The sequence below is a fragment of the Choloepus didactylus genome, chromosome 15, assembly GCF_015220235.1.
Source record: "Choloepus didactylus isolate mChoDid1 chromosome 15, mChoDid1.pri, whole genome shotgun sequence".
Lineage (NCBI taxonomy): Eukaryota > Metazoa > Chordata > Mammalia > Pilosa > Megalonychidae > Choloepus > Choloepus didactylus.
In genome coordinates this window covers 46,336,819-46,351,667 of record NC_051321.1, presented here as the reverse complement: position 1 = coordinate 46,351,667, position 14,849 = coordinate 46,336,819, and the positions used below count along the sequence as shown (strand labels likewise).

The following is a 14,849-nucleotide window of genomic DNA, read 5'->3' as shown; positions in this document are numbered from 1 at the left end:
TTTGGGTGTGTTGTTGGTGCTGTCCGCCCTGAACGTGGGGCGTGTGTCTGGGTGGTTAGGGAGGCAGGGCAGCTTTAATAATCAAACCTCCCAGGTGTTCCCGGAGATTTAAGGCTGTTGCAAGAGTCAAGGCTTCATTTCAGTCTTGCCACAGATTGTCTCTGCCACTGACCCACAAGTCCTTGGTGTTGGCGTAGGGTCCCTGGGATTTCGAAGCGGGTCCCCCTTCCCAGCCGTGCTCTTCCAGGACCTCTGCTGGGGGAAGGATGTGCCACGTTACAAGTGTACACCGGCCATCCAGGGAAGCCCTGGGCCGCCAGGCCGTGCAGGGGCGTTCCCAGCCTGTTGTAAAGATGGTTGAATGCAGCGTGTTAATTTCCCCCTTTTCGCACAGCTCCGCCTTCTCAGCTCCGGGACAATTAGCTGTGGATACACTAAAGGCCACTGTCCATGTCCGATATTGTGGCATGTGCACTGTGCTGTGGGAAACACTCCCTGTCACACTGGGTTTCTTGGCGCAACTCTGGGCTATAGCTCCGGCTCCGGGCAGGAACGTTCCCAGCCCGTCGGGGAGAAGGTTGCAAGCGGTGCTGTTTGTTTCTCCTTTTGGCTCCCCTCTGTCCCCCTGGCCCTGAGATAATCAGCAGTGGGTTATCCCCCATGCCAGACACCGAGAGGCTGCCACAGCCCACTCCTGCCGTGCTTCACTGAGCAGTTCTCACCGTCATAACCGCAGCCGCTCCTGGGTTTTTTTTTTTTTTGAAAGAACTAGTCCGTCTCCAAACACCAACCCATGGTTTCCCCACACCTCAGCGCGGCTGCTGGACTTTCAGCTGGCTGACTCATTTCAGAATGCAGACTCCTGGTTTCACCAAACGCATGGTCCCTGTGAATTTAGCAGACCTTCTCAGGCCGCTGCATCACTGGAACTGGTGTTCTGGGTCACTTTCTGGCTTTTAGCTGGTATTTTTCACGGGGGTGTTCTTTTGCCCTGTCTCACCTAGCCGCCATCTTAGGCTCTCTCTTTAGATGCTAATTTAAGTGTTATCTTTTTAAAAATTACATTTTTCAACTGTGGCTGGTATATAGAAATTACTGATTTTTTAAAATGAGTTTGTATTCAGCCCTGTTAAACTCAAAATCCTATTTGTTTATTTATAGATTTTTCTTAGCTTTCTATGTAATTATATCATCTATGGATAACACGTTTTGTTTCTTCTTTTCCAATCCTTTTACTTCTTACCTCTTTCTATTGACTTATAACTTATAACTAATAACTCATTAAATGTTAAACAGAAGTGATGACACAGCCTCCTCTGATTTGCTCCTAATCATAAAGGAAGTATCTTCAATTTGTCTCCATGAAGTACGATGTTTCCTGTAGTAAACTCATTTCATCAGATTAGGCAATATCTTCTATTCCTAATTTATTAAGTGCTTAAAAAAAAAAACCACCATAATTTTAACAAAAGCTTTCTCTGCATTTATTGAGATAATAATATAGCTTTTCTCCTTTAATCTGTTAATGTATTATATTATTTCGATTTTGTTTCTGAAGTTAAACCAGCCTTGAATTCCTGGGATCAATCCAACTGGTCACGATTTATTATCTTTTTTATACATGGCTGAATTCGACCTGCTAATATTTTAAGTTTTTTAAACCTCTTTAGGGGTGAGCTACAGAAAATACTGGCCATGACAAGTTTTGGAATTGTGGTTATGAAAGCCTTAAGAAAAAGGTATGCTGAGTGTTCCCCCTTTTTCTATACTCTTCTATACTTCCATACTCTTCTATCGAAGTATTTGTATAAAATTGTTATTAATTTGTTCCTTAAAAGTTGGTAAAATTGGCCAGTAAAACTAAATGAGCTTGGAATTTTCTTTATGAAAAGATATTTTCAGTATCAATTTATTTCATAGTTATGAAACTAATTATTTATGTATTCTATTTCTTCTGAAGTCAGTTTTGGTAATTCATATTTTTCTAAGAGTTTGTCCATATCATCTAAGTTTTCAAATCCATTAAGTCCTTATTTTTAATGCCTGTAGCATGTTATTAAATCCCCTTTATCATTCCTAGTAATATTTATACGCCTTTTCATTTTTTTATCAGTTTAACCAAAGCATCTATTTTAGTAGTCTTTTCAAAAACCAGTCTTTGCTTTTATTGGCTTTCTCTACTGAATGCTCTTTTTTTTTTCATTAATTTATCTTTATTATTTCCTTTCTTTCATTTTCTATGGGCTTATTACTCTGTTAAAAGCCCTTTCTTCAGCTTAAGTTATAAATCCTGAGACATCCTGAGTGATTAAGAAATCTCCCATCATGACAATGAACGTCTATTTTCCCCAGAAGTCTTGTCAATATTTTGTTTTATTAGTAGGTACATACAAATACAGAAATGTTCTATTTCCTGGTGATTCAAATCTTTTACCATTATGTAGTAAACCCTATTTTCTCTAATATTTTTGCCTTAAAGTTTATTTTTATCTGATCAGTTTTCTTCTTGGGTAGTATTTGCCTGGTATATGTATTTCCTTCCTTTTACCTTCAAACTTTCTATATCTACATTTTAGATATGTTTCCTCAACTAGCATAGAACTTAACAATTTTTTAAACCACTTACATCTTTCTCTTTAGTTGGAATACTTACTATATTTCATTTCACCCTTATACAGACGGTATCTTTGAACATCCTAAATTTATGGGGTTCTTTTCTATGACACTCCTTATCTTGGATGGATCCTGTGCTTTATGTCTCCTTAGGGTCATAAAAACAGAAACTCAAATTCAATAGGCTTAGTAAATTCCCTCAAACTGAAAACTGGCTATGAAGCTCAAATTACCTCTCTGAATTCCTGCCTTAAATTTCTGTCCCGAATTCCCTTACTTTCTTGTTAGTTCATGAATACCCTACAGAAAATTTAAAAAAAAAATTTTATCTAGCTTGTTTAGTTGTTTATGGCAGAAGGGTCAGTCTAGGTATCAAGTTACCTATATGGACCTATTCTTTCTCTACTGGCTTCACATCATCTTTCCATTCCCCTAATGGAATATATCAAGACACACTCTCAGCCTACTACTTCTTTTGAGTTATAGCTTCTCCTTTAGGGAGCTCATCCCTCTCAATACAGTCATTAGCACAAATTACAGTGGTCATTATGTTAAGAAGCTCTCAACAAATATTTGAATACATAGATCTTGGTGGTATGGAGAAGGTGTAGCAGTAGTTTAGGAAAGCCCCACAAATGATACATATATAAATAAGCATAGTCCTATCCCAGTTCAAACTCAGTGCTCTAATGACTCCACTTTACTTAAGAGCATTTGAAAAAGAAATATACCTCTTGGACTGACCTTTATTCTGAGAATAAGACCTACAACTAATGGACTGAGATTTTCCCCTGGATTCATACCACCAATAGAAATTCAAATATCCATATTAAATTTCATTATCTCATAAACTTGTCCTATCTAAAAGACACTATGAGCCTTTGAGAAATCCAGACAAAAATTTGATGCATCTGTAAGATATCCTTTTACTTCCTACATCATCACAAAGTCTTTCCTATATTTATCTTCTTGAGTCTTTTTCACTTATTTTATTCCTTTTGTCAATCCCTTATTTTAGGTTATAGACAGTCAATAATTAACTGACCTTCTTCTAGTTTCTCCTGACTCCAATTCCTCCACATACCTCTGTAAGGTGAATTATCCTTAAAACAATGGCATTATCTACCTACTACTCAAAAATCTTAAATGGTTTATCACTGTCTCAATTGCATATATCATTAGTTGGCCAGGAAGGTAGGCAGGAAAAGAAAGATAACAGAAGCTATAGCCCCTGGCCAAGCAAATCCCAAGACTATTTTTTCATCCTGGATGTTTTGTTTGTTTTTTTTTTAAATTATATTCAGTTTTATTGAAATACATTCACACACCATACAATCATCCATGGTATACAATCCACTGTCCACAGTATGACAACATAGTTATGCCTTCATCACCACAATCTATCTCTGAACATTTTCCTTACATTAGAAAGAACCAGAACAAGAATAAAAAATAAAAGTGAAAAAAGAACACCCAAATCATCCCCCCATCCCACCCCATTTGTCCTTTAGTTTTTATCCCCATTTTTCTACTCATCCATACACTAGATAAAGGCAGTGTGATCCACAATCACACTGTCACCCCTTGTAATCTACATTATTATATAATTGTCTTCACGAGTCCAGACTGCTGGGTTGGAGTTTGGTAGTTTCAGGTATTTACTTCTAGCTATTCCAAGACATTAAAACCTAAGAGGTGTTATCTACATAGTGCATAAGAATGTCCACCAGAGTGACCTCTCGACTCCACTTGAAATCTCTCAGCCACTGAAACTATTTTGTCTCATTCTGCATCCCCCTTTTCGTCAAGAAGATACTCTCAGTCCTACGATGCCGGGTCCACATTCATCCCCGGGAGTCATACTCTGCGTTGCCAGGGAGATTTACATCCCTGGGAGTCGGGTCCCACGTACGGGGGAGGGCAGCGAGTTCACCTGTCGAGATGGCTCAGTTAGAGAGAGAGAGGGCCACATCTGGGCAACAAAGAGGTACTCAGGGGGAGACTCTTAGGCACCATTACATGCAAGTTTAGACTCTCCTTTGTGGTAATGAGCTTCATAAGGGCAAGTCCCATGCTCGAAGGCTCAGCACATCAAACCGCCAGTCCCAATGTTTGTGATAACATCACCACCAGTCCAGGTGACGGTGTCCAACACATCTGCACCTTCCCCCAGATCCTCGGGGCTGGGGAGGGGGAGGCTGTAAATATATTTTTTATTATCTGCCAAAATTACTCTGGGATGTGTCACTATTTCACTCCAGCCTATACTAACCTACTGTATCTCACTTCCTATTCAAAGTTCCATGCAATTGTGGTGTTTGAACAAATCCACTGTAGAGTTTTACCGTTTAGAAAATTTAGATCCTGTACCAAATAGATATCTCTTCCCTTGGTCTCATATGGAAGTTGAAGTTTTAAAACACAATCAGTTTCAGAGAGGCGGGGCAAGATGGTGGACTGGTGAGCTGTATGTTTTAGTTACTCCTCCAGGAAAGTAGGTAGAAAGCCAGGAACTGCGTGGACTGGACACCACAGAGCAATATGACTTTGGGCATACTTCATACAACACTCATGAAAACATGGAACTCCTGAGATCAGTGAAATCCGTAAGTTTTTATGGCCAGGGGACTCGCACCCCTCCCTGCCAGGCTCAGTCCCGTGGGAGGAGGGGCTGTCAGCTCCGGGAAGGAGAAGGGAGAACTGCAGTGGCAGCCCTTATCGGAAACTCTTTCTACTGATCCAAACTCCAACCACAGACAGACTGACACCAGACACCAGAGAATCTGAGAGCAGCCAGCCCAGCAGAGAGGAGACAGGCATAGAAAAAAACAGCACGAAAAACTCCAAAATAAAAGCAGAGGATTTTTGGAGTTCTGGTGAACATAGAAAGGGGAAGGGCAGAGCTCAGGCCCTGAGGCTCATATGCAAATCCCAAAGAAAAGCTGATCTCTCTGCCCTGTAGACCTTTCCTTAATGGCCCTAATTGCTTTGTCTCCTAACATTTCAATAACCCATTACATCTGTGAGGAGCGCCCCCCACCCTTTTTTAAATCCTTTTTTCTTTTTCTAAAACAATTACTCTAAGAAGCCCAATACAGAAAGGTTCAAAGACTCGCAATTTGGGCAGGTCAAGACAAGAGTAGAACTAAGAGAACTCTGAGACAAAAGGCAATAATCCAGTGGCTGAGAAAATTCACTAAACACCACAATTTCCCAAGAAAAGGGGGGTGTCCACTCACAGCCATCATCCTGATGGACAGGAAACACTCCTGCCCATCTCCAGCCCCATAGCCCAGAGCTGCCCCAGACAACCCAGTGTGACCGAAGTGCTTCAAATAACAGGCACACACCACAAAACTGGGCGTGGACATTAGCCTTCCCTGCAACCTCAGCTGATTGTCCCAGAGTTGGGAAGGTGGAGCAATGTGAATTAACATAGCCCCATTCACCCATCATTTCAGCAGACTGGGAGCCTCCCTACACAGCCCAGCAGCCCAGAACCACCCTGGGGGGACAGCACTCACCTGTGACATAGCACAGTCATCCGTCAACAGAGGACCAGGGGGTGCGTGACCTGGAAGAGGGACCCACTTGCAAGTCTCAGGAGCCATACGCCAATACCAAGGACTTGTGGGTCAGTGGCAGAGACAAACTGTGGCAGGACTGAACTGAAGGATTAGACTATTGCAGCAGCTTTAAAACTCCAGGATCACCAGGGAGATTTGATTCTTAGAGCCAACCCGCATCCCTGACTGCCCAGAAACACGCCCCATATACAGGGCAGGCAACACCAACTACACACACAAGCTTGGTACACCAATCGGACCCCACAAGACTCACTCGCCCACTCACCACAAAGGCAAAGCAGGGGAGAACTGGCTTGTGGAGAACAGGTGGCTCGTGGACTCCACCTACTGGTTAGTTAGAGAAAGTGTACGCCACGAAGCTGTAGATCTGATAAATTAGAGATAAGGACTTCACTTGGTTTCCAAATCCTAAAAGAACCCTATCAAGTTCAGCAAATGCCACGAGGCCAAAAACAACAGAAAATTATAAAGCATATGAAAAAACCAGACGATACGGATAACCCAAGCCAAAGCACCCAAATCAAAAGATCAAAAGAGACACAGCACCTAGAGCAGCTACTCAAAGATCTAAAGATGAACAATGAGACCATAGTACGGGATACAAAGGATATCAAGAAGACCCTAGAAGAGCATAAATAAGACATTGCAAGACTAAATAAAAAAATGGATGATCTTATGGAAATTAAAGAAACTGTTGACCAAATTAAAAAGATTCTGGACACTCACAGTACAAGACTAGAGGAAGTTGAACAACGAATCAGTGACCTGGAAGATGACAGAATGGAAAATGAAAGCATAAAAGAAAGAAGGGGGAAAAAAATTGAAAAAATCGAAACGGACCTCGGGGATATGACAGATAATATAAAACGTCCAAATGTAAGACTCATGGGTGTTCCAGAAGGGGAAGAAAAGGGTAAAGGTCTAGGAAGAGTATTCAAAGAAATTGTTGGGGAAAACTTCCCAAATCTTCTAAACAACATATATACAAAAATAATAAATGCTCAGCGAACTCCAAATAGAATAAATCCAAATAAACCCACTCCGAGACATATTCTGATCACACTGTCAAACACCGAAGAGAAGGAGCAAGTTCTGAAAGCAGCAAGAGAAAAGCAATTCACTACATACAAAGGGAACAGCATAAGACTAAGTAGTGACTACTCAGCAGCCACCATGGAGGCAAGAAGGCAGTGGCACGACATATTTAAAATTCTGAGAGAGAAAAATTTCCAACCAAGAATACTTTATCCAGCAAAGCTCTCCTTCAAATTTGAGGGAAGCTTAAATTTTTCACAGACAAACAAATGCTGAGAGAATTTGCTAACAAGAGACCTGCCCTACTGGAGATACTCAAGGGAGCGCTACAGACAGAGAAACAAAGAAAGGACAGAGAGACTTGGAGAAAGGTTCAGTACTAAAGAGATTTGTTATGGGTACAATAAAGAATATTAATACAGAGAGGGGGAAAATATATATGACAAACATAAACCAAAGGATAAGATGGCTGATTCAAGAAATGCCTTCACGGTTATAACGGTGAATGTAAATGGATTAAACTCCCCAATTAAAAGATATAGATTCACAGAATGGATCAAAAAAAATGAACCATCAATATGTTGCATACAAGAGACTCATCTTAGACACAGGGACACAAAGAAATAGAAAGTGAAAGGATGGAAAAAAATATTTCATGCCAGCTACAGCCAAAAGAAAGCAGGTGTAGCAATATTAATCTCAGATAAAATAGACTTTAAATGCAGGGATGTTTTGAGAGACAAAGAAGGCCACTACATACTAATAAAAGGGGCAATTCAACAAGAAGAAATAACAATCGTAAATGTCTATGCACCCAATCAAGGTGCCACAAAATACATGAGAGAAACACTGGCAAAACTAAAGGAAGCAACTGATGTTTCCACAATAATTGTGGGAGACTTCAACACATCACTCTCTCCTATAGATAGATCAACCAGACAGAAGACCAATAAGGAAATTGAAAACCTAAACAATCTGATAAATGAATTAGATTTAACAGACATATACAGAACATTACATCCCAAATCACCAGGATACATATACTTTTCTAGTGCTCATGGAACTTTCTCCAGAATAAATCACATGCTGGGACATAAAACAAGCCTCAATAAATTTAAAAAGATTGAAATTATTCAAAGCACATTCTCTGACCACAATGGAATACAATTAGAAGTCAATAACCATCAGAGACTTAGAAAATTCACAGATACCTAGAGTTTAAACAACACACTCCTAAACAATCAGTGGGTTAAAGAAGAAATAGCAAGAGAAATTGCTAAATATATAGAGACGAATGAAAATGAGAACACAACAGACCAAAACCTATGGGATGCAGCAAAAGCAGTGCTGAGGGGGAAATTTATAGCACTAAACGCATATATTAAAAAGGAAGAAAGAGCCAAAATCAAAGAACTAATGGATCAACTGAAGAAGCTAGAAAATGAACAGCAAACCAATCCTAAACCAAGTACAAGAAAAGAAATAACAAGGATTAAAGCAGAAATAAACGACATACAGAACAAAAAAACAATAGAGAGGATAAATAGCACCAAAAGTTGGTTCTTTGAGAAGATCAACTAGACTGACAAAATCAAAAAGAGAGAAGACCCATATAAACAAAATAATGAATGAAAAGGTGACATAACTGCAGATCCTGAAGAAATTTAAAAAATTATAAGAGGATACTATGAACAACTGTATGGCAACAAACTGGATAATGTAGAGGAAATGGACAATTTCCTGGAAACATATGAATAACCTAGACTGACCAGAGAAGAAATAGAAGACCTCAATCAACCCATCACAAGCAAAGAGATCCAATCAGTCATCAAAAATCTTCCCACAAATAAATGCCCAGGGCCAGATGGCTTCACAGGGGAATTCTACCAAACTTTCCAGAAAGAACTGACACCAATCTTACTCAAACTCTTTCAAAACATTGAAGAAAATGGAACACTACCTAACTCATTCTATGAAGCTAACATCAATCTAATACCAAAACCAGGCAAAGATGCTACAAAAAACGAAAACTACCGGCCAATCTCCCTAATGAATATAGATGCAAAAATCCTCAACAAAATACTTGCAAATCAAATCCAAAAACACATTAAAAAAATCGTACACCATGACCAAGTGGGGTTTATTCCAGGCATGCAAGGATGGTTCAACATAAGAAAATCAATGTATTACAACACATTAAAAACTCGAAAGGGAAAAATCAAATGATCATTTCAATAAAGGCTGAAAAAGCATTTGACAAAATCCAACATCCCTTTTTGATAAAAACACTTCAAAAGGTAGGAATTGAAGGAAACTTCCTCAATATGATAAAGAGCATAAATGAAAAACCCACAGCCAGTATAGTACTCAATCGTGAGAGACTGAAAGCCTTCCCTCTAAGATCAGGAACAAGACAAGGATGCCCGCTATCACCACTGTTATTCAACATTGTGCTGAAAGTGCTAGCCAGGGCAATCCGGCAAGACAAAGAAATAAAAGGCATTCAAATTGGAAAAGAAGAAGTGAAACTGTCATTGTTTGCAGATGATATGAGCTTATATCTGGAAAACCCTGAGAAATCGACGATACAGCTACTAGAGCTAATAAACAAATTTAGCAAAGTAGCTGGATACAAGATTAATGCACATAAGTCAGTAATGTTTCTATATGCTAGAAATGAACAAACTGATGAGACACTCAAGAAAAACATACCATTTTCAATAGCAATTAAAAAAAACAAGTACCTAGGAATAAACTTAACTAAAGATGTAAAAGACCTATACAAAGAAAACTACATAACTCTACTAAAAGAAATAGAAGGGGACCTTAAAAGATGGAAAAATATTCCATGTTCATGGATAGGAAGACTAAATGTCATTAAGATGTCAATTCTACCCAACCTCATCTACAGATTCAATGCAATCCCAATCAAAATTTCAACAACCTACTTTGCAGACTTGGAAAAGCTAGTTATCAAATTTATTTGGAAAGGGAAGATGCCTCAAATTGCTAAAGACACTCTAAAAAAGAAAAACGAAGTGGGAGGACTTACGCTCCCTGACTTTGAAGCTTATTATAAAGCCACAGTTGTCAAAACAGCACGGTATTGGCACAAAGATAGACATATAGATCAATGGAATCGAATTGAGAATTCAGAGATAGACCCTCAGATCTATGGCCGACTGATCTTTGATAAGGCTCCCAAAGTCACTGAACTGAGTCATAATGGTCTTTTCAACAAATGGGGCTGGGAGAGTTGGATATCCATATCCAAAAGAATGAAAGAGGACCCCTACCTCACACCCTACACAAAAATTAACTCAAAATGGAAGAAAGATCTCAATATAAAAGAAAGTACCATAAAACTCCTAGAAGATAATGTAGGAAAGCATCTTCAAGACCTTGTATTAGGCGGCCACTTCCTAGACTTTACACCCAAAGCACAAGCAACAAAAGAAAAAATAGATAAATGGGAACTCCTCAAGCTTAGAAGTTTCTGCACCTCAAAGGAATTTCTCAAAAAGGTAAAGAGGCAGCCAACTCAATGGGAAAAAATTTTTGGAAACCATGTATCTGACAAAAGACTGATATCTTGCATCTATAAAGAAATCCTACAACTCAATGACAATAGTACAGACAGCTCAATTATAAAATGGGAAAAAGATATGAAAAGACAGTTCTCTGAAGAGGAAATACAAATGGCCAAGAAACACATGAAAAAATGTTCAGCTTCACTAGCTATTAGAGAGATGCAAATTAAGACCACAATGAGATACCATCTAACACCGATTATAGTGGCTGCCATTAAACAAACAGGAAACTACAAATGCTGGAGGGGATGTGGAGAAATTGGAACTCTTATTCATTGCTGGTGGGACTGTATAATGGTTCAGCCACTCTGGAAGTCAGTCTGGCAGTTCCTCAGAAAACTAGATATAGAGTTACCATTCGATCCAGCGACTGCACTTCTCGGTATATACCCGGAAGATCGGAAAGCAGTGACACGAACAGATATCTGCACGCCAATGTTCATAGCAGCATTATTCACAATTGCCAAGAGATGGAAACAACCCAAATGTCCTTCAACAGATGAGTGGATAAATAAAATGTGGTATATACACACGATGCAATACTACACAGCAGTAAGAAGGAACGACCTCGTGAAACATATGACAACATGGATGAACCTTGAAGACATAATGCTGAGCGAAATAAGCCAGGCACAAAAAGAGAAATATTATATGCTACCACTAATGTGAACTTTGAAAAATGTAAAACAAATGGTTTATAACGTAGAATGTAGGGGAACTAGCAACAGAGAGCAATTAAGGAAGGGGGAACAATAATCCAAGAAGAACAGATAAGCTATTTAATGTTCTGGGGATGCCCAGGAATGACTATGGTGTATTAATTTCTGATGGATATAGTAGGAATAAGTTCACAAAAATGTTGCTATATTAGGTAACTTTCTTGGGGTAAAGTAGGAACAGGTTGGAAATAAAGCAGTTATCTTAGGTTAGTTGTTTTTTTCTTACTCCCTTGTTATGGTCTCTTTGAAATGTTCTTTTACTGTATGTTTGTTTGTTTTTTTTTGAATTTTTTTTTCATACAGTTGATTTAAAAAAGAAAAAAAAGTTAAAAACAAAAAAACAAAAAAAAACAAGGAAAATATATGTAGTGCCCCCTTGAGGTGCCTGTGGAAAATGCAGGGGTATTGCCCTACCCCACCTCGATGGTTGCTAACATGACCACAGACATAGGGGACTGGTCGTTTGATGGGTTGAGCCCTCTACCATAGGTTTTACCCTTGGGAAGACGGTTGCTGTAAAGGAGAGGCTAGGCCTCCCTATAATTGTGCCTAAGAGCCTCCTCCCGAATGCCTCTGTTGCTCAGAGGTGGCCCTCTCTCTCTAGCTAAGCCAACTTGAAAGGTGAAATCACTGCCCTCCCCCCTACGTGGGATCAGACACCCAGGGGAGTGAATCTCCCTGGCAACGTGGAATATGACTCCCGGGGAGGAATGTAGACCTGGCATCGTGGGATGGAGAACATCTTCTTGACCAAAAGGGGGATGTGAAAGGAAATGAAATAAGCTTCAGTGGCAGAGAGATTCCAAAAGGAGCCGACAGGTCACTCTGGTGGGCACTCTTACGCACAATTTAGACAACCCTTTTTAGGTTCTAAAGAATTGGGGTAGCTGGTGGTGGATACCTGAAACTATCAAACTACAACCCAGAACCCATGAATCTCGAAGACCATTGTATAAAAATGTAGCTTATGAGGGGTGACAATGGGATTGGGAAAGCCATAAGGACCACACTCCACTTTGTCTAGTTTATGGATGGACGAGTAGAAAAATAGGGGAAGGAAACAAACAGACAGACAAAGGTACCCAGTGTTCTTTTTCACTTCAATTGCTCTTTTTCACTTTAATTATTATTCTTGTTATTTGTGTGTGTGTACTAATGAAGGTGTCAGGGAGTGATTTAGGTGATGAATGTACAACTAGGTAATGGTACTGTGAACAATCGAATGTACGATTTGTTTTGTATGACTGCGTGGTATGTGAATATATCTCAATAAAATGAAGATTAAAAAAAAAAAAAAAAACACAATCAGTTTCAACCTTTACCCTTTGGCCTGGCTTGCCCCTGTCTTAACCAGACCTGCTTCACTCATATCACTAATTGAAGTCTGGGCTCTTTTTCAGCTTTTTTTTTTTTTTTTGACAGTGGCTGTATGCACTGATACTGACATTCATATCTGCCGATCTCTAGCTCTGAGTTTCAGGTGTCTCAGAGATATGCATTGTTGCAGAGACCAATCACATCCTGGATGTTTTAAACACTAGTAAGAGACTGTGGATGTGAATGATGCTTGACACAAAAAGTATACCTCCTTCTCAGTTGATGGTGGACACTTCTGAAATGCTGCATTTCTTATCTGCCCCTGTTGCCCACCAATAAATGAAAAAGATTAAAGAAGGGAAAAACAGAACTCTTCATACTCAGGGACCTTTGTCATTTAGTCCCTAACCTCTCCCTCCAGGTCCTACTACCTAGTTACATAAACCCTCCACTTCAACCTGACTGGTCTATTTATTGGACTTTTAATTCCAATATTATTCCTTGATATTCCCATCCTCACTATGCATCTGTCTGTTCATGATTTTCTTTCCAACCAAAATTGTCCTGTTCCATCCCAGAGGCTAGGGTCTTTAAACAAGCCATCCTCAACTGCCTCAATCACTGGTCACTACTTCCTTTAAATGCTATAGTATCTGCTTACACTACTCATTAGGTAATTAGCTTAAGCTACTTGGTATTAGAATTTATATTATCATGGAAAATTCTTTTCTTCCTGCCATGGGCACTATGAAGGAAGACACGGTATCTAATATTTCATATACCTGATATTTAGAACAATACTATACACATAGCTTTCAATAAAGGTTTAGTGATTAAAAATTCAGCGAGAGGTGGGGAAAGATGGCAGATGGGTGAGCTGTATGTTTTAGTTACTCCTCCAGGAAAGTAGGTAGAAAGCCAGGAACTGCGTGGACTGGACACCACAGAGCAATTTGACTTTGGGCAAACTTCATACAACACTCATGAACACGCTGAACTGCTGAGATCAGCGAAATCTGTGAGTTTTTGCGGCCAGGGGACCCGCGCCCCTCCCTAACAGGCTCAGTCCCGTGGGAGGAGGGGCCATCAGCGCTGGGAACAAGAAGGGAGAACTGCAGTGGCAGCTCTTATCGGAAACTCATTTTACTGATCCAGACTCCAACCATAGATAGACCGAGACCAGACACCAGAGAATCTGAGAGCAGACAGCCCAGCAGAGAGGAGACAAGCATAGCAAAAAACAGCAAAGAAAAACTCCAAAATAAGAGCGGAGGATTTTTGGAGTTCTGGTGAACATAGAAAGGGGAAGGGCAGAGCTCAGGCCCTGAGGCTCATATGCAAATCGGAAGAAAAACTGATCTCTCAACCCCCTGGATCTTTCCTTAATGGCCCTAATTGCTTTGCCTCTTAGCATTTCAATAACCCATTAGATCTGGGAGGAGGGCTTTTTTTTTTTTTTTTTTAACCTTTTTTTTTTTCTGTTTCCAAAACAATTACTCTAAGGTTTAGTGATGATGAGCCACTCATGTATTACTTAATATTTATATTTGGCTTTCTACATGTGTTTCCAAGTAGCTCCTAGAAGCTAAGAAAGTACAATGCCAAAATTCCTTTTGTTTAAGTCATACCTCTGCTCTTCAAAATACTGAAAATGATATATTATCATTATGACCTTAGACTTACATTGACTTTCATGATTCCAGTGAGAAAAAAACAAAACTACTTATTAAGTAGCTTTGTTTAGCCACGTAAACACATAAGTTGACAAACTGACATAATCAAATTAATTTAAAAGAAATCTGCAATGGTTAGACTTCCTAGAGAGTTATGAATCGACTGATACGATGACTTTGCAGCAACTATTTTATAATCAAATCCAGGGACTAGAAACTGCTTTTCCAATATATACATATTGCAGTTTATGAAACAGTGGCTTTCGTTTCTTATTGATTTAAAAGCTATGCTTTACATTGTAAAGCAGTCATTTA

The 14,849-nt window shown here is 39.5% G+C and overlaps 1 protein-coding gene across 1 annotated transcript in view; it reads right to left on the bottom strand.

The window, feature by feature from the left end:
- Nucleotides 1–14,849, bottom strand: part of ATAD1 (ATPase family AAA domain containing 1) — a 120,530-nt gene that overhangs the window by 100,887 nt on the left and 4,794 nt on the right. The window lies entirely within an intron of this gene.